Here is a 21,982-nt window from a genome sequence, read left to right on the forward strand (position 1 = left end):
TGGCTGAATGTCCTTCCTGCGTAAGGACTCACTGCCAACATACAGGAAACATGAGAAGGGTTCAGGCCATTTTTTACTTTGTTGGTATCTATATCACAAAAACCACCATCAAAGTTGATCCTTTGATTTGCTCAGAGCTACGTGAGTATGAATTAAAATGACTATTCCATCTGAAACCATTTGTTACTAGAGAAAGTTATATGCCCCAAAATAGAAAAAAAACCCAAACCCACGACAGTGTTAGAATGAATAATGAATAGAGTTTATAAAACCTCTAGAGAAATTCTAATAGAAAATACATTGTATTTTATCATAAAGATCCTAGATGATGGCATTTTGTGCCGAACAAAAAACAACATTTATGTTAAAGCCTGAGAAAATGAGGACCTAGTAGCAATCAATGCCAATTTCCTTTTGTCGTATGTGCTACAAAATTAAATTAAAGAAGACTGACTATGTACAACAGCCTAAAACAGGCTTGTAGCAGCTGCAGGGATAGGAAAGGTCTGTAAAATGAGTGAAATTTTTACTGTAAAAAAATAAAGGTACAATGCTATGCTTAAACCAGAAGGTCTTTGGAAAAATCACTATGGTAAGGGAAGCGCTCAAGTAGAATGTAAGGGAATTCTTATGAAAATGCAGCTTTTGACAGCAATGTGGATTATAGTCTACAAAACAACACATGAAATAACTAATAGTGCAAACTGTATATGATCATACAATTCTTGAATTTTCCAACATCAGTTGATTGGAAACTGCTAGCAGTGAAGGTGTGAACAGGGTAGAATAGCGATTTATGTACTAAATGGTCAATGAATCAACAGGAAGCAATGGTGATTTGGACACTGTTTCTCCTCTCTTAGTGGAACATGGAGAAAGAACAGGCTGGTCAGCCTCCTAAAATTATGCCAATGGCTTGTGCATCCTGGAAAGCTACCAATATTTTAAAGCATAAGGTTTTTCTTGATGGATGGAAGTCAACCTTTGCTATGCTACAAGCATCCATAAAGAATAGCCAAAGAAGATTACAGTGCATTATAAAGGGGATCTAGCAGAAACGCTTGCCACACCTTCCATTCTGTATTTTTGGATACAGTCCAGTTGTTCTTTGTCCCCAAACCTGTAATTATCAATGATCTTAGCATGAACCCCACAGTCATATGCCAGATGGGTGCTGTGACATGGGTACCAGGCAGGCTAGTTGCATGCCAAGCAGCTTCACAGCTTTAATTACTACTGTAGGCTATATCCATGCAGATACTTGCTGGTATGATTAGTGAGAGAAACAATATTAGAAAGGTTAACAAAACTGGTCACAATGCTCATGGCATTATTATTGAAGTGGACAATTGAGAGGACAGATGTCCCAGTCCTACTTATCTTAGAAATTGCTAATATGTGTTGGCAGTATTTCAGGACCAACCAGCTGGACAAAATTCAGTGTCTTTGCCCTCCTGTAATATTTTATACTCATAATTATTTATTCCAGTAAATGAATGCTTGGGTTTTACAAACACCTGTTCTATAGAATAGGTCTTCTTCTGCCCACAGTAGAAGGAGGTAAATTTCTGTTTCCCTATAGAGTCCCTGCAGATTTTTTGCTGGAGAATTCAGATTCTCAGAATCTTACATTCCTTTTAGCAGCCAGAGGTCATATGCTCTGCCAATCCCATATTCATGTAAATCCATATGCCTAAAGGGGGAGATTTACAGAGAAGTCTGTGAAAGCAACTTTGCAATACTTGCCTGGTTCTGTATCTATCTTATTAGCTTCTGCAGGAAATGGGCCAATCCAACTCATAGTTACTGCAGTATTAAACTAAATAATGGTCTTAATAACATAGCGAAATATATTCAGAGCCCTATGGTGCAAAATATATTAGATTATTTCAAAGACAGGACAATCTGAGTCTCTGGAGAAAAGCAAATGTAATTAAAATTATTTCTACTCCAAAAATTCACTTCTCATTACAAATGTTGCCATGGAGTATTCCCAATGCAATTTTTATTCAGAGTTAGAGAAAGAGATATTAGCCTTTCTGAAAACTGTGTTATCTTCAATAAGATAGTGTATGCATTGCCTTGAGTGAAAGAAGAATGGAAATTAGATGCTAGATTGTGTCAGATGACTTTCAATCTTCTGATTTATATGGTCTAGGTAGGAAAACGTAGTATTTGCTGAGGCAGAGATGGAAGACTTAATCACATGTGACTTCAGAGTGCAATTATATGGTATTAAATGCAGTTATTAAACATTTGTGGAAAACACTGTGTTTAGGATACAGAGAAATACAGACGTAAAAAGTGATGAAGACTAAATAAAATCCTCAGGTTACTTACCTAACTGAGAATACTTTATTATGTGGAATCAGGGCCATCAGCATCAGGTCATCTCATCTGACTTATCTTTAATTCATTTACATTTTATTTTCTTAATTTAAATGTTCAGAGAAAACGAGAATGAATTAAATAGATTCGCAGGGACTGTGAATACAAAACATATGTTTTTCACTGAGTTATAAAAAAGGAGAGAGTTTGCTGAGGAAGAAATGCGTGTATACCTTTTACTTGGACAGGATATTTAGGCAGCAGTAGGTAGAAGTACTGCTTGAAAATATAGCTTTACAAACAGTTTTGCTCCTCAGCAAATAATACATGGAGATTTTTTCCTCTGGGTGACAGGAACAAGATCATGATTTCTCTAAAAAGTGACTAGAAAAGGGGATGTTGATACAGCAGGGAAAATCTACAAGGCAATAATTACAAAACAGTTGATACAACTATAATTGAAATAGTTAAAAATACTTTGCCTGTGGGAACTCGGAATAGGCTTGAGATAGACAGATGGCTGTCTTTAAAAAACAAAACAAAAAAAGACAACTCTGTCATTTCTAGATAAGGCCAACAGGCTTAGATTTTTGAAGCATAGCTGAAAAAACGAACTATATCCAACCATACTAAAAATACCATATATTGATGGAGAGTGATGTCATACAGCTCCTCGATGGCAAATCACTGAGGGACTGGCGACAACCCAGAAGTAAAGTAAATTTAGACATTAGCAAAAAGAATTGCCAGAGGTCAAACAGGGGATTTATACTTTCCTGTTCCCCAGCCAATCTTGTCCAGTCAACCCCATCTGCTCTCAAATTCTACAGTCCTGTCTCTGCATTTCTTGACCTTTGTCATCTCTCTGCCAAGCAATGAGTAAGCGATGTCTGCACCCTCCTGTATAATCGTTCAAGGAGACTCACAGAAATGCTTCCCCCTTTTCCACTTCTCCCTCATTCTCTAAAAAGCAAGATGAAAAGGCGCTCCATCACCCCAACTGGCAAATGCCTCCCACACACACTGCAGCCCAGTAAGTGCTCTGTGGCTCTCCATGCCTGGTATTTCCATCCTCTCCTCCTTGCCGGAGGAAGAGTGTGAATGTGAAACAGCAAGTGAGAGCCCTTCGCTGTGATTAGGATAAGCTGCCTTCCCTAACAAGCAGCATCCTTCAGATCAAAAGGATGGAAGTGAATGTTGTCTGGGGTCAGGCAGCTTCTTGCAGAGAGCCAAGTCTCCTCTTGCAGGAGGATCAAAGCCTAAGTTACTTCGTGTTTTACTGTAGCTTTCTAATAGCTGTCATTGGACATACAAATCAGGTAATATACAAGGAGAGGATAGCCCAGCAGTTCCAGTTTTATGTGATGGAAGATACTGATCCAGCATCCCTTGAAACGGTGCAGTTGGTGTTGCCATGCTGTGGAGGGTACTGATCAGGCACCCCTGGGCAGCGAGGGAGGTACAGGCCCTCTTCTCCTGGCTGCCCTCCCGCTGTGTGCTTGGTGTCAGCCTCCTTCTGTCGTGCAATTGTTGTAGCCATGTTACGTCAGTACTTTTATGCACCTACAATAAGCGCTGTAAAACCGAGATTTACCTTCTGTCAAGATGTCCGACAATTTAGCAAAAAGAATATCAGTGCAAATCTTAAATCCATCTGCACCATTTCTGCAAAGTCTGAGAAAGCCTTGAATTCCTGAACATTTGAAAAATAGATACTTACAATAGATAACATTAATCTTTCAACAGAGAAAAAGAACCATTCTGCTTATGCACTAATCTGGAATGCAGGAAAGAGGCTCCAAGCCCTTTTGCTCATGATAAACGTGATACTTCATTGCTGCTGTTAGAGAACCTGCTGCTTTGTGCATTGCTGCTTTATGGCAAGTGGTGGTCACATGTTTGCAAACATGGCAGGTGAAACGCTGAGACACCTGCTTGTAGAAGAATATCTGAACCTTGCTGCAGAGAGCTCATACGGCTTGAACGAGATCTGACATTAAAGAAGGGTAGAGTCATTGCCATTCAGACCGAGCTGGCGACAGCAGAAGTAAGTGAGTAGGTGATGCACAGCTCACGCTGTTCAAGCTGTAAGCAGGAGCAGTACAAACATGGCTTAAAGCATGGCCAGGAGAAAATTGCCATACTGCAGACACAACCCCCATGCTCTGGGAAAGGCAGAGGCATAGCAGAAACCTGGGTGCTGCCGGCATCCCACAAAACCCTGTTTATATGACTTTACATTCTTGTGGGGAAAGTTTGATGGGAACACTGCAACAAAACAGTGGTGACATCTTTGGGTGACATTATGGGTGACACATGTCAGTTACTGTTTGGCTTTTGGACAGAAGCAACCTCAAATACAACGAAGACATGACACCGTTGACTGTCAGTGTTTCTGTTGTGTCATCAAGGAGACAAGAAGTCTATTTAATTAACATTGGATGCGGATTATTTACTTTCCATAATGTTTACCTGCAATGTTTTAAGACTTGTCCAGCTTATGTGTAGTTTGCTACCTGAAGATGAAATTCCTGAGGGTGGTGGTTTGCATGTACATGTGACTATGGCTATGATTTGTGTACCTGCCAAATTCTCTACTAGAAAAGCACACAGGTCCAGTACTGCTACAATAAATATGCAAATATGCAATGGGAACTGGCCTTCATTACCATGAGATGTTAATGCAGTGCAGAGTCCAGTCATTTATTATGAGAGTCACTGATGAAGGAAATTCTGCCAAAGGATTTGTTCACAGAGTTAAAATTCAGCTTAATCTGATCCCACATATCAGAAGTTACTTCAACTATCATTCACAGCAAGACATGATCAATCACAGAAACTTGTGTGATGTTTTAGGAGAAATTTAATCTTGTGAATGACAAAATATGAACTGCAATGACAACAAAGTCATTGACAAAGTCAATGACAACACACTCATAGAGCACCAGATGAGGCCTTTGTCATCAACAGGGTTCAAGTCTGTAGAGCTAGCAGGGCTAGGAGGGGTATCTGTGAAACTCTATGGTACAAAAATATACTCCAGATTGAATGAATAACACCAAGCTATATTGCCTGGGCATAACAGACAGTTCCCAGCATTTATTACAGGGAGCAAACTTTTAAATTTTAAGTATGTCTATATAAGTTTGCATCAGTACAGACTCACAGACCCATGTGGGCTGGAAGAGACCTCGGGGGTTTCTACTCCCAATCTCCTCCTCAAAGCAGGGTCAACACTGAATTCAGACTGGGTTGTTCAGGGCCTTGTCGGGTCTTGAAAACCTCCAAGGATGGAGCTTTGCAACTCTACAGGGCAGTACTACGGTATTGTCATTCAGGACCAAGGCTGGTCAGACTAGCTCTGTCACGCCTTGCCTTGCCCTGCCCGGAGCTTTGTTTTCACCTGGTTTAGCTGCGATTGTTCTTCTGACCAGGTGGCTATGCCTTATTTGGTTTACTTTTGCTTACCTCAGTGTGGTACAGCAATAGTTTTATACAGACAGTCGTAACAAGCAGTTATTCTTTGTAGAACAAGATATTTATGTTTCTAACATAAAGATGTAGTGCAGAGAAATACAGGCCTGGTATGACAGCAGAGGACTTGAGAAGAGGGGATACAGGATGCTGTGGAGACAGGTGGAGGATGGTAAGGCATGGGACACAGGCTGGAACTGGAGACTCGACGCTATAACAGCTCACCCACCATCACTTAAAGAAATGCAGACCGACGGCTCAATAAAACCAGTTTTTTTGGGGTAACAAGGAAAAAAAGAACAAGTATCTAACATATGTAAAACATGCCACATATAATAAACTTGGATGTAACATGGACTTGCAGATCAATGAAGAAAGTGCAAGATATAAAAATGTTAGAAAACATAAAGATGACACCCTAGGAGATCCTAGAGTGGAGAAGCAAAATGCATGAACATCATTTGGATCTGAGGACCCAGAGGGACAGTGGAAGGGTTAGCATAACACAAGGAAAAGGGGTAGGAACTGGGAAATGTGTATATAACAATTTTAACTGTATTATTATTATTATCATTATTATTACTATTGTTACTTCTTTTCTGTATAAAATATTCTTCTTTATTATTCTTTCTTTCTTTTTCTGCAGTACTTAAATCTGGGCCACTAGTAATTCCTGGATGAATCTATTAAGATTTCAATTGTAAAACCAATAATTTTTTACTTTATATATAAGGTGTTTCCTCCTTGTCCATAGACAAGATTTTGAATCTAACTAATTGCACAGACTTTTTGGACAATTGTTTTAATGCTTCTCAGAAACAGTGTCTGTGTTTTTCAATAACTAGTCCCAAATCCAGTATGGCTTGGATGATTTTTATTTTATTTTATTTTATTGTATTGTATTGTATTGTATTGTATTTTATAACTTTACTTTACTTTTACTTTACTTTAACTTTAACTTTACTTTTACTTTGCTTTGCTTTGCTTTACTTTGCTTTTAGTTTGAATAGAATACAGAAGCCCAAGCAGCAGAGGCACAGATCATCTTATACTGCATCAACTCAGTAGGACAGAAACTGAACTTTGCCAGATGACACTTTAGACGGAGAGAGTGATCTTTTCTTAGGAATATCATTTTTCCAGCAGAACCAGAATCTAATCTTGACATTACAAAGAAATAGCTTGCAGGTATCCAAGATTAGAGTTGCCAGGAAAATGACAGGCATACTGGTTTTTTCATAGTCTTGTTTCTTGCATGTTGTTAAAGAACTTTATCCTTATCTCTGCTTGAGGTGTAGATCAGCACCACTTCAGAGAATCTCAAGCCCACCCTGGACAGACCTTGCAGAAACCTGCAGAAACAATGAAATCCTGGATCATAAGTAGCACAACACCTACCTTATTTCATCTTGTGCTACTGCAGCTCTGATTCCTGATGCCTCAGACTATGAAGTCAGAGCTCTGCTTATTTAAGCCCTTTGGGATAATAGTAAGGCCACTATATTTGAGGCAAGAATGCTTAATAAAACCAAGAGAGAGTATATTGCTGTTGAAAGACTCTTGTATATAAAAATAAACTACCCTTCAAGCCACAGATGCAAACAGCATACAGATTATTTTGTTCCGTGAACAGAGGGATTCAAATGAGCGGAGATACAAAATGCCTAAAGGGTTACAGGCATAAATTCAGATCTCTACTGACATAAGCAGATCAGAAACTGAACACAGGACAGATGTTTCACCAGTCTTTATCTTCACTAGGTGTCTGCACACTGACAAGTAACTGTTGGGAGTACTGGAATGGCTAGTGCAATTATTTGAAAGAGATTCCTCATCACATCTTATTCAACAAAAGTTAAGTGGCTTTCTGGCAACAAGATGGCCTAACAATCCTAAGCACCTTTGAGATTGCAAATGAATTTTCCCCAAAGGCAGTTGTGTAGTGTAAGTTACTCATGTCTTGCTATTGCATTGAAATGATAGGCAAAATATGTACAACTGCCTCATGCTAAACTTCAACTCATTTTCAGAAGAAAAACCTGACAGTGGAGTATGTATTGGATGCTTTAGTTCAAATTAATATGAAATATTTAATTACATACTGAATTCCTAAGATAATGGTGACTCATATGCTGCCCTTCCAGCCTGACTTACATGGTTCAGCACGGCATGGTTGACACGACGGGCCCATGAGCTGATGCACCATTTAACTGCTGCTCTGCTCTCCTCCTGGTAGGAAATGCCCAGAAATAGCACTAATGTCACAAGTTGCACCTGCTACTATAGCTGACTTTTCTTTCTACTGTTTTCAACCAGGAAGAAAATCTCAGAGAATCAATATCTGACCAAGGATCACAATTCACCATCTTAGGATTTGAACTTCTTAAGGGAGAAAAGCACAATGCGGGGGCATCACTGGAAGCTTACCTTCAGGCAAACCAGAGAACCTGAAAACATCAGTAGAATTTTGAAAGAAACTCTTAACTCAAGGAAAGCAGGAAAATCTTCACTGGAGACTTTCTATAAACCCTTTTATGGTTAACAGTAAGAAGCATGTTAAGATGTGGCTTGCCAAACATTTTTTAAAGACCTATTCAGCCCTCAGTCAGTGGAAGATTCCTTGCTTCTGACATGGGGTGAACTCACCACGGGGCAGGCGGCCACCACAAAGCAGTATTGATAGCTCATTTGGAGGCCTTGTTAAAGGCATGTCCTTGCACAGGCTCTCAACAAAAGGGTAGATTTAATTTTGTGGAAGATATCACATATTTCCTTGTTCCTGCGGTTTGGAGTACTTTCCTCACACCATATTGCCGTGTACTGCTTTGCCTTTCTGATATGGTGTCATCAGGTAAGAAAAGACACCGTTGTAAAACAGGTGCACCGGCAAGCATCATCCATGTGGTGGTAGGAAGCTTGTGTCTACATTCTGCAGCTAAGTATTTAGCTCTAAAGGCTTTTTAGTGTAGTTCTGGAATAGGCAGAGGTGAAATACAGAATAAAGGACTTAAAACTTATGCTAAGAAGACTTGAGAATTCACTTGGAGTACAAAGAGCAGCAGCAACCGAGAAGCAGTTCAGAGCACAAAGGAAAAATGAAGCAGTCTTATGAGAGAAACTGAAGGAGGCAGATGGCAATTAGGTGTCAGTAAGTTCTCATTAAAAGTGGATGGTTTCCAGACTCAATTAAAAGAAAACTCTTCGAAATGATCTTTTGGAGCAGTAGAGAGGAAAAAGGAGAAGCATTAAAACCCTTACAACGCAGTTGTGTATTACAAAATCTTTTCACTGTTATTTGGGAAAAGGGTGAAAAAGTCGTATTTGGAATCTGTAGTTCTGTCACATAATAACTCAGATTTCTGATGCTATAAGCTTGCAAAACAGATGTGTTCAAACTAGTAGAAAAAAGAGGAGGAATAAAGTGGAAAAATAAAAGCTTACCTAAAAGACTGTGTTCTGTTTTCTTCCTGTGTGTTAAAAATAATGAACTCATTACAACTTACATTCTTAAAAGTAACATACAGTAGGAATGATAGGAGAAAGCACACATTTCTTACCTGTAAGACACGAGTAAAAAACTACTTTTGCCTGTTATCTTGGAGAAATAATGCTGTGAGTCATTGGGCTCAGAGCACGGTTGCTTGCTGCCCTCAGAAGTCACACCAGTCACGCCAGCTCAGGCTACAGTTCCTTGAGTGGCATGGGTTGAACCAGAGCATCCCCGTGGCCGACCACAGTTCATTCCTGGTCTGCACACCTGCGCTCAGAACGTATTCATCGGGGCTGAATGTGGGTCAGAACTGTGCCCGTGAGCACTGTGACCTCCAGCAGGTTTTGCCGGCACATGACTGTACAGAATGCATCGCACTGCTCCGGCATTGGGTATGAGCATGTCCTCCAGCTCCTTGGCGATGCATGCGGGGTGGAGTGCAAGCTGACAAGGCTGAAGGCTACCATCACCTTCTGCAGGGGGCTGAGGAGGAGAGGGCTGAGCCGTTTTCCGGTCTCTGTTATTCCTGGCAGGCATTTGCCTGCAGCTGGGACAGCAAAGGGTAAGTACACAACTGCTGGGTGTAGCCTCCACCCCAGGTCCCCCTTCAGGACTGCCTCTCAAGGGACTCTCTCAACCAGGCTCCTAATCTGCAGGTTTCAGCTGCTTCCTCCTATACAGCATGTTTGAGCCCTAAATTCTTGGTGTTAGCAAAATATTACCCGCCTTAAGCCTGCCAGGACACAACACCCTTCAGTTCAGAAACCTGAGCTAAGTTTTGGCAACTAACTTGTCAAGCTACCTTTCAAGGGAACACAATGATCGAGTCAGATTATGTCTAGGTGTGGTTTTAACACCTTTCTTGCTGTGGGATTATTGCAGGTATCTATAAGGATTCTGGAGATCGTGGACAAAATATTCACAGAATCACAGAGTGGTAGAGGTTGGAAGGACCTCTGGAGATCATCTAGTCCAACCCCCCTGCTAGAGCAGGATCACCTACAGCAGATTGCACAGGATCGTGTCCAGGTGGGTTTTGAATATCTCCAGAGAAGGAGACTCCACAACCTCTCTGGGCAGCCTGTCCCAGTGCTCGGTCACCCTCAGAGTGAAGAAGTTTTTCCTCATGTTCAGATGGAACTTCCTGTGTTCCAGTTTGTGCCCGTTGCCCCTTGTCCTGTCACTGGGCACCACGGAGAAGAGTCTGGCCCCTTCCTCTAGACATCCACCCTTTAGATATTTATAAGCATTGATGAGATCCCCTCTCAGCCTTCTCTTCTCCAGGCTAAACAGACCCAGCTCTCTCAGCCTTTCCTCATACGAGAGATGCTCCAGTCCCCTCATCATCCTTGTAGCCCTCCGCTGGACTCTCCCCAGTAGTTCCCTGTGTTTGTTGAACTGGGGAGCCCAGAACTGGACACAGTACTCCAGATGTGGCCTCACCAGGGCAGAGTAGAGGGGGAAGATAATCTCCCTCAACCTGCTGGCCATGATCTTCTTAATGCACCCCAGGATACCACTGACCTTCTTGGCCACAAGGGCACATTGCCAAGTCCAAGGTGTCAGTTCTGCTAACCTCCTTCCTTACTTCTCTGAGAATCAAAAACTCTATCTCATGATTGCTATGCCCAAGACAGCCTCAAACAATCACATCACCCACAAATGGTGAGATGAATGCTCATGTGACAGAAAAATACTCCCAGGTGCACTAGGAAGGATGAACAAAATAGCTTACAGTCACTGGTGAGGCCACACCTCAAGTACTGTGTTCGGTTTTGGGCCCGTCACTACAAGAAAGACATTGAGGTGCTGGAGTGTGTCCAGAGAAGGACAATGAAGCTGGTGAAGGGTCTAGAGAACCAGACCCTTATGAGGAGCGTCTGAGGCAACTGGGATTATTGAGCCTGGAGAAAAGGAGGCTGAGGGGAGACCTTATGGCTCTCTATCTGATAGGAGACTGTAGCCAGATGAGGGTCAGGGTCTTCTCCCAAGTAACAAGCGATTGGACAAGAGGAAATGGCTTCAAGTTGTGCCAGGGGAGGTTTAGGTTGCATCTTAGGAAAAATTTCTTCACTGAAAGGGTTGTCAAGCATTGGAACAGGCTGCCCAGGGAAGTGGTTGAGTCACCATCCCTGGAGGTATTTAAAAGATGCGTAGATGTGGTGCTTAGGGACATGGTTTAGTGGTGGACTTGGCAGTGTTAGGTTAATGGTTGGATCTGATGATCTTAAAGGCCTTTTCCAACCTAAATGATTCTTCAAAAAAGAATTGATGCTGGAACATCTACACACCAGAGTCACAAACATCACTTGCATTTCTGGGCTTACTGCACATTTCAGAGCTTTGCCATTGCAATATGTCAGAGCGGGGCACTTGGGGACACCTTCACACAGTTTGGTACAGCTACGTAATGTCTGCAATGGCACTTAAGTAACATAGTCAGCCTACAATGCTATCTGGCACTGCTGTCTTTCATAATTTCCTTCTTCTTCCCTCTTCTCTTCATTTCCCCAAAGCTTCTCAGCAGCTCAGGCAAAGCCACTTGCAAAGACGAGCACAAAATAACTTTCAACTTATTTTGTGCTTATCTTTGGGGTGGCAAAATCCAGGTTTGCAATGGAATGAGGGTTTGGGTTACTGTAAAATGCTGGGTTAAGGAAGCAAAATGTCAAGGGATTGTGGGAGGTTTTATGGTCATACAGATAGAAATGGAGGAATTTCGTGTTCTCTCACTAACATTCCTCCAGCTATCAATTGTACACTGAAGAAACCTCCTTCCCCTGTCCCCATGTAGAGCACGTTCACCTCTACATAACTATGGGGACAGAGAGAGACACAGCAGGCTGCTTTGGCCACAGGGAAGCGTGAAAAGGGGTCAAAGAGCTGGAGTGACAGCTCAGAAGAGCCTTGGTGAGCTGGGCTTATTGATTCTGCTGTTGGGTGACAGTGGGAAAGGTGCACTGCCTTCCTCAGAAACCAGCACCTCTCACATCCCCATTTCTGCCCAGGCAGCAGTAGTGCCTAAGCTGGGCAGGTAGCTATGTTCCCCAAACTGGTCTTTTCTCCTGCTAGGACAGGCAAGTAAGAATCACAGGGCATTATCTGGGTTATGGACAGTGGGATCGAGTGCACCCTCAGCAAGTTTGCTGACAATACCAAGCTGTGTGGTGTGGTCGACACGCTGGAGGGAAGGGATGCCATCCAGAGGGACCTTGACAGGCTGGAGAGGTGGGCCTCTGTGACCCACATGAAGTTCAACAAGGCCAAGTGCCAGGTCCTGAGTGTGGGTCGGCGCAATCCCAAGCATGACTATAGCCTGGGTGAGGAATGGATTGAAAGCAGCCCTGAGGAGAAGGAATTGGGGGTATTGATTGATGGGAAGCTCAACATGAGCCGGCAGTGTGCGCTTGCAGCCCAGAAAGCCAACCGTGTCCTGGGCTGCATCAAAAGAGGCGTGACCAGCAGGTCAAGGGAGGTGATCCTGCCCCTCTACTCTGCTCTGGTGACACTGGAGTACTGCGTCCAGCTCTGGGGGCCCTGGTACAGGAGAGACATGGAGGTGTTGGAGAGAGTCCAGAGGAGGCCACGAAGCTGATTGGAGGGCTGGAGCACCTCTCCTGTGAAGACAGGCTGAGAGAGTTGGGGTTGATCAGCCTGGAGAAAAGAAGGCTCCAGGGAGACCTTATCATGGCCTTCCAGTGTCTGAAGGGGACCTACAGGAAAGCTGGAGAGGGACTGTTTATCAGGGAGTGTAGTGACAGGACAAGGGGTAATGGGTTCAAGCTGAAGGAGGGTCGATTTAGATTAGATGTGAGAAAGAAATTCTTTACTGTTAGAGTGGTGAGGCACTGGAACAGGTTACCCAGAGAGGTTGTGGATGCCCCCTCCCTGGAAGTGTTCAAGGCCAGGCTGGATGGGGCTTTGGGCAACGTGGTCTAGTGGAGGGTGTCCCTGCCCATGGCAGGGGGGTTGGAACTAGATGATCTTTAAGGTCCCTTCCAACCCAAACCATTCTATGATTCTATGATTCTATTATTTATCTACCCTCAGCAGCCTGTGACAGGTCTATTTATCTACCCTTGGCCCTGACAGCAAGATCCATGTACAGCCACTTCAGCCAGTGGGAACAGAGATTACTGTTCTCCTGAGCTGTGGGTCAACTGAACCATGCTAGATATTGCAGTTGGATCCTCACCTTGCTTCTATTCCAACCTAATCCCACATAAATCCATTCACTTTCCTGGAATAATGCTTTGTGGGTGTGAGAAAGTAGGAATTGAGGATGTGACACTCCCAAAGCTTGTCTTCATTTGCAATCGTTAGTTTAAGTTAATACACCTGAATGACTTCATTTGTGCTTAGCTTACTTTTAGGGAGCGTTGGCATTTGGGAAACACCACTCCAGCTACTGGAGTGATTTGATTAGCAGTGCTGAGTGATTAGATTAGCAGAGTGGCTGGACAGAACCGTTAATTACTTGTTGTTATTCCAGCTGATGTATTCCCACTGCACCAGCAGCTTGAGCTATGCATTTGCATAGATAAAACCTGTGCATGCTTATATCCTGTTGTTTATTTGTAATTTACAATGTTGCCTCCTGTCAGTGCTTCTGGTCCCTCAGCTTACACGGTAGAGGTCTGTACTAGGCTGTAAGCTCTGTGGTTAGCCTGGACTGGAGATCATTGTACGGTACTGAAAATGTCAGTGAGAGAAACTATTGGTTCTTTGTCATAACTCCAGCAGAGATGTATGCCAGATTCTCTGGGTAATGCTCTTTCTGGAGTGGTGTTTCTTGGCATACAACAGTGCCTTGTTGCAGAAATACTATAGTTTTGTGATGCTGTTGCAGATAGCAGTAGTTTTCACTGTCTCTTAAGATCTCTTGAGTTCCAATTACAGCAAAAAAGCTTCCTAGGAAATAACCCTAGTTCAAGACTGAGGCTCCAGAGAACTATGTGCCCACTTGCTATGTGTGACCACTTCCGTTCAAGGACAAATGAAAATAAAGCAAGCAGGCAGTGAGAGTAGGATTTCTCTTTTTAAGTCCCCTGTGAGTTACATTTTTAAGCTTGTCAGTCATCTGGGCTACTGCTGCTGTCAGGAGAGAGGATGACAAGCAGCTTCAACGGATGCCGCTTTTCCTCCCTTTGGTGACTTCTAGGAAATGTATTCTTATTGAGTGCTTGATGCTTTGATAGATAAAGTTCAGTGAGATGAATCCTACCCTTCCTGCTCCCTGCCAAGAGGAAGCAGACCTATGCTGCTGCTTCCCTGCCAAGAAATAGCAGATGTTATGTTTGCCCATATGGAGCAGCACTCCGAATTCTTGTGCTTGGAATACATGTGGAATTCCCTTTCTATTAAAAAGCAAAACAAACCAGCCTGCTCAGAAATAAGTGGAAGGCTTTTAGGGATGTGGAATAGGTGTTCTTTCCTGGATGCAAGGGACGATTTAATGTTGTGTTGGATCACTATAAATTCCCTCGTCCCTCCGGGTAGTAAAAGCGTGCAAAGTACAAAGGGGAAACATAAAGTAATGTTGTATGAATGATCTCAAAATATAACACTGATGAGGAAAAGTAGCATAAGGAAGGGGATAGGGCTGTGATGCTTTGCATTGCTGATAATAGTTGATGTTTGCATAGTAAACACATCAAATCCTTCAATACTGGACCTACATCTCCTCTGCACTCGGAATTTCACTATATGAGGTGTGAGGCAATGAAAAATCAGGGTCATAATATCCCACTGAGTTTCTGAGTCATCTTATTGCACTGAAATAAAAGCACTTTAGCAAATACAAGCCATCTGTGATGTTAAATGCAATTATCCGATTTGCCTTAATAAATGCTCACATATCACCGCCAACCACTTGAATTTTTCAACACTACTCTGAGTCATTCATAAGCAGGTAAAGGTCATTATGCTAAGACATTATCAACTCTGATCATTATCAAGTTATTATTATCTGCAATAACACAACTGCTTCCATCCAAATCCAGCACATGAAAGAATTCTAAAGAAGGAGACATGTAATTTTTTTTTAGCTCTGACCTTCAAAGGATCACACTAGGTATGTTATTACACTGAAGTCTACACAGTATTTATTATTACTTACAGCTTCACCCTACTGGCACTGAGATAAGTACAAACATTACTGATGATAAAGGTCATATCCTAAGCTCTGTGCTCCAGATTCCCCATGGCTGGAGCTTCTGTACATGGGGAATTCCCCACATATGTCCTTTTTCCCATTTGCCCAGTAATTTTGCCCAAGTGTGATAGGGACACCATGACTGTACAAATTAAATGTTCTGGTTCTAAGTGCACTATGCTTAAGTTGTAGTAGCCCTAGTGTGCATACTCAGATTATGTTCTAGACAGGCACATGTCTAGACAGATGTACATCTAGACTGATGTACATGTACAGGTTCAGGTATTTCTGTCTGGGGATATCCAGAAAAGCTGTGATAATGCTACTTAAAACTTTGTTTCTCAGAATTTACTTACACCTGTAACAAAAGCTACAAATATGAATTTAAAATCTATTTTCCATAAGTGTAAAGCTGCCTATCAGGAAGAGCTGCATGCGTGTTACTCAAATCTGAGCATACTGAGGCTCCACAACACAAACATCTGTGCACACACCAGTCAATGTCTAATGTGTGAATGTAGCAGGAGTGGTTTGAATGCTCAGCCAGTAAAAACCAGTGTAGAATTACCAAAATAAAGACCTTATGTAGGCAGAATTGAAAAAAATTGTTAACCAGGAGGAATGCAGAGACACTATCTATGCAGAGACGGTGTTAGGAAAGCCAAAGCCCATCTGGAGATGTATCTGGTGAGAGACATGAAGGGCAAAAAGAGCTTCTACATCTATCTCAGTAGGAAGACTAGGGAAAATGTGGGCCCGTTGCTGAATGGGGCAAAGGCTCTAGTGACAAAGGAAATGGAAAAAGCCAAGGTACTCAATGCCTTATTCACTTCATCTTTACTGGTAAGACCAGTCTTCAGGAATCCCAGGCCCCTGAGAGCAGTGGGAAAGTCTGAAGCAAGACATAACCTTGGCGGATGAGGATCAGGTTAGGGAACATTTAAACGAAGTGGACATATATAAACCCACGGGACCCGATGGGCTGCACCCAACAAGTGCTGAGGCAGCTGGCCAACACCATTGCAAGATGACTCTCAATTACCTTTGAAAGCTCATTGTCATTTGGAAAGATTCCTGACGAATAGAGCAGATGTCACTCCTGCCTTCAAAAAGGGCAAGGAAGATCTGGAGAACTACAGGTCAGTCAGCCTCGCCTTGATCCCTGTGAAAGTGATAGAGCAACTAATTCTGGAAACCATTTCCCATATTTAGGATAGGAATGCCATTGGAATGGAATCTATGGTCAAAATGGATTTATAGAGAATAAATCGAGCCTGACTAACCTGATAGCCTTCTATGATGAAATGACTGGCTTTCAACACTGTGTCCCATAACACCTTCTTAGAAAAACCAATGAGGTACAGACGAAATAAGTGATTGGTGAGGTGGACTGAAAACTGGCTGATATGGTGGGCTCAGAGGGTCAGCAGCCCAAAGTCCTTTTGGAAGCTAGACACTAGTGGTATACCCCAGGGCTCAATACTGGGGCCAGTACTGTACTATCATCTTCGTTAACGACCTACTGGGATGATGTGACAGTGTGCACCCTCAGCAAGTGTGTTGGTAATACAAAACTGGGAGGAGAGGCTGATTGTGGTGGGTTGACCCTGGCTAGAGGCCAGGTGCCCACCAGAACCACTCTCTCACTCCCCTCATTCACTAAACAGGGGAGAAAAGGCATAACGAAATGCTTGTAGGTCAAGATAAGGACAGGGAGAGATCACTCACTAGTTATCGTCACGAGCAAAACAGACCGAACTTAGAGAGGGAATTCATCTAATTTATTACTAGACAAAACAGAGTAGAGGAATGAGAAAATAAAATCAACTCTTAAAACACTTCCCCCCACCCCTCCCATCTTCCCGGGCTCAACTTCACTCCCGGCTTCAACCTTCCCCCCCTCAGCGGCACAGGGGGACGGGGAATGGGGGTTACGGTCAGTTCATCTCATGGTGTTTCTGCCGCTTCTTCATCCTCAGGGGGAGGACTCCTCTCATCGTTCCCCTGCTCCAGCATGGAGTCCCTCTCACGGGGTGCAGACCTTCAGGACCAAACTGCTCCAGCATGGGGTCCCCCTCGGGGTCACAAGTCCTGCCAGCAAACCTGCCCTGGCATGGGCTCCCCTCTTCACGGGTCCACCGGTCCGGCCTGGAACTTGCTCCAACGTGGGCTTCCCACGGGCCGCAGCCTCCTTCAGGTGCCTCCACCTGCTCCGGCGTGGGGTCCTCCATGGGCTGCAGGTGGAATCTCTACACCCCCTCATCCTTCCTCCATGGGCTGCAGGGGGACAGCCTGCTTCACCATGGCCTTCACCACGGGCTGCAGGGGGATCTCTGCTCCGGCGCCTGGAGCTCCTCCTCCCCCTCCATCTGCACTGACCTTGGGGTCTGCAGAGTTTCTTACATCTTCTCACTCCTCTCTCCGGCTGCAAAAGCTCTCTCTCTCTAAGTGTTTTTCTTCTTCTTAAATATGTTATCACAGAGGTGCTGATTGGCTTGGCCTTGGCCAGCGGCGGGCCCGTCTTAGAGCCCGCTGGCATTGGCTCTATCAATCAGACACAGGGGGAGCTTCTAGCAGCTTCTCACAGAAGCCACCCCTGTAGCCCCCCCGCTACAAAAACCTTGCCACGCAAACCCAACACACTGATGTACTGGATGGTTGTGCTGCCATTCAGAGGAACCTGGACAGGCTGGCAAACATGGACATACTGGAGTGTGTCCATTGAAGGGCCACGAAGATGATTGAGGGATCGGATTGCTTCTCATACAAGGAGAAGCTGAGAGAGCTGGGCCTGATCAGCTTGTAGAAGAAAAGGCTTGGCGAGATCTCATCACTGTGTATAAATACCTGATGTGGGGGAGTAAAGAAGATGGACCCAGACTCATCTCAGCAATGCCTAGTGAAAAGAAACGAGGCAACGGCCACAAACTGAAATACAGGCAATTCCATTTAGATGGAGAAAGAAACTGTGAGTGATCAAACACTGCAGCAAATTGCCCAGAGAGGCTGTGGAGTCTCCACCCTGGGCAATATTCAAACCTAACTAGACATGACCCTGAGCAACCTGTTCTAATTGCCCCTGCTCTGAGCAGGAGATTGGACTAGACGATCCCTAGAGCTGCCTTCCAACCCCAATGACTCTGTGATTCTGTGATTACAGGTTACTGACAGCATTGAATTGTTCCAGCCCACATCAAGTTGCAGTTCAGCAAATAGCAGAAGTTTAAACAAGTTACCCAACTGTTTGCCAACTGGTCACATGGACCTGCTATGGTAGACTGTTCTTCTAGATCTGTTTACATATACATCCTCTATTAGGTATGGTTCTTTCATTTTCTATGAGGAATGCTTATATGGTATGACTCTGATTCACACTCTCCAATCAAGAGCAAGGAGGGTACTGAGTGTTTTACTTTTCTCCGCAGAAAAGGGACCCAAGCATTTTTCAGGAAACCATAAATCTCATTCACTGCTCTCAGATCTCCAGTACAAACTCATCTGAAGCTATCGCTGAAACAGTCAAGTTCTGCATTGGTGACACTACCCTCACTTGCTTGTTCCCACCTCATGCTGCCCAATTCCTTGTGCTACCACATGCGTTTGGGCAGTCACCAGTGAATGAGAGCAGGTAACTGATGGGGGGACACTCAACAGGCTTTGTGCCAGGTTAATTTTCAGTAAAAAGGGCAGCTGTTTGAGGCTAATGATAGCAGTAAAGACCAGGAAGGTAAATCACTGCTTTAGATAGCAGTGCTAGTCCAGGGTAGCTAAAAGCATTCATAAGATCACAGGATGATGCACGGTGGAAGGGACCTCAGGAGGTCTCTAGCCCAGCCTCCTGCTCCAAGCAGGGTCAAGTGTGTGATCACAGCAGGTTGTTCAGGGCTTCATCCAGTTGGGGCTTGGAAATCACAAAGGATGGTGACTGCAAAACCTCTCTGAGCAACCAACCTGCTCCAATCCATGACTGTCCACTTGGTGAAAAAAATTTTCCTTATACCCAGCCTGAACCTTTCCTTTTTCAGTCTATGCCTGATTTCTCCCAACCTCCCACCATGGACCACTGTGGAAAGCCTGACTCAGAAAGCTGTTGCCCAAAGCAGCCACAGCTATGCTCTATGCATGCAGCCCCACTGCTGATTTTGTAATGTCCTGCTGGGCAAGTTGTCACAAACTTGCTTTGGGAGAAAAATGTATGGTATGTTTCCACGTTTGCTTAAAATTTCTCTTTTGCTTAGCAGTGAATGAAATAAACAACTCCTCAGATCATTTGATGATGGCAAAAGTCAGTACCGCTCTCTGTGCATGACTTAAGACATAGGTGTTACTGGAGGGTGGAATTAACCTCACACTTATAACAAGATAGACGTATATACTGCTGTTCGCCTCAGACATGTACAGATCATATTAACCCATCCCCTTCTCCTCCTGTTTTCTATCATATGAAATCAACCATAATAAATTCTATGGATCTTCTGAGTATTTTTACACTCAAATTCCATTTTCTTTCTTGCAACTAAGAGCAGAGGACATTGTCTATTTAAAAATACAATTTTTTACTTAAAAAAATGAATCAATTATTGAAAAGACAAAATGAGAGAAAACACCAGAAATTGCAACAGTTATGATAAAACACATTCTATGATCTTTTCTGAGTCTCTCAAATGCACTTCCTGAAGTAGTATGGATTACCATGCAAAATATTTTTGACAATAAGGGAATATAGGTGTGTATTTCAGCAATAGTATAGACAAAGAATATTAATTATGCAATTACACTACTACACTATTAAAACCTACTTTTCAGTGTCTTATTGACACTGTTAAAATCCTATTACATATATTTTAAACTTTTATTCCTCCCTAATAGCTCTTCTGAAGCCATTCTCAGACCCCAGAAAACTGTTTCTGAATATTAGTGTTTACCCTTTAACACATAGCAAACCTTGGTTCATTTTGTGATGGTAACACTGGATCCACACAAGCATAAGAATCTGTTTCCATGGATCAGAGCATGGGACTTATGTCTGAACTCAGTTTCCCCTCTTTTCTCAGTATATGCTTAGCTGAGTTATAGAACACCTTTTTCTTTTAAAATAAAACCCTGCAGAAGATTAATAACATAAAGTTGGATATTGAAAAAAAAAATCAGCAATACACCTAGCATTTTCTCCCCATGCCTTTCAGGTATTTGCGTGAGACTCAGCAGGTCTTCTCAGGAAATGCCACTTGCTACAGCCAAAAGAGAATGCATAGAAATGCCCCACCCTCCTCCTCTCACTCCAGTGATACTGGCACCCAGTATCCCTCAGACTGTTTTTCCAGCTATGTGGCTGGCTCTGACAAAGGGAGGGGAGTTGGATGGGAATTCTCTACTTACTGCTTCCACACTTGAATTTCCAGCTACCTCCTACACTGTAGTGTCCATAAAATTTATGCTGAAACTTCCTTGTTTTTAATTACCACGAGTGCAGCTCACAGCCCAGGGCGTGTGCTGACAGTGTGCCAGAACCACTGTACAGCGCTTCCTTCTTCCTCTTCCAGCCCTCAGTACTTACAGAGGTACTGAAGTGGAAAACCCCACTTCTTCTTCCCCATCAATATCAATTCTGTATAGTCCTGTGCATGTTCCTCCCACACCTTCCCCCAATCTAAATCCACTAATCATCAGTTACCTTTGAAAAAACCCACCCTTTTCCATGTACGCATTCCCAGCAATACGTAAGGCAATGCAAGAGTCCAGATACTGAGTCATTAGGCAGGTGGGATGGTCCTGTGATAGAGCTATTTCTGTCACACTTGAGTTTGATGACAAACTTTGAATGCTTTTAGTTTCATCATCACAGTTTAGGTCCATTCAGCTAAGCGAATCACAGCCAAAGATGATCAGCCATGGCTGTGATGCTGTTCACTGCCAGAGACACTTGATGCCTGACTTGACGTCAAGAATTTTCAGATGTTTCTTCAACTGTCCCTGTAAGATGGCTCTGTGCGTGTGTTTGGGCACCCAAAAGAATTAATCATGTTTGAAAATCCTAGGTCAGAATGATATGGCAAAAGTACCTCGCTAACAAGATCAAGATGAAGATGAGTGAGAATTTCACTGTTTTACACAAAGGACTTAAGAGTACGAAGGGATGCTTAAAGCTTAATGACTCTTGAGTTTTTCTAAAGTTAAAGGAGAATAAGAAGGGAAAAATGATGATGGATGATAGTGTAGTAAAGTATACAAACCTAACATCTTGTTTAGACTTCAGAACTCTTCTAGTAGAGCAATGCTGTTGCTGAATGTACTTTAATCTAATGTTAGCTGGTCCTACCTAGAAATAATTCAAATGGCTAAGGAGCCTCTGGTCAGTATTGCTTACTTCATCTGGTGACCTAGGGCAAAGTACACAGCAAATTGACTTTGGCTGTGACAAACCGAGTCTGTTTAAAGGAAGTTTGCTATACTTCTAAGAGAACGTTTAAAGAAACCTGTCTGGAGAGAGGAAAGGTAAAAAGAGAAGCAAGGAAGCGTGATGAGATAGCTCTTTC

The sequence above is a fragment of the Grus americana genome, chromosome 2 (assembly GCF_028858705.1).
Source record: "Grus americana isolate bGruAme1 chromosome 2, bGruAme1.mat, whole genome shotgun sequence".
In the NCBI taxonomy this organism is placed as follows: domain Eukaryota; kingdom Metazoa; phylum Chordata; class Aves; order Gruiformes; family Gruidae; genus Grus; species Grus americana.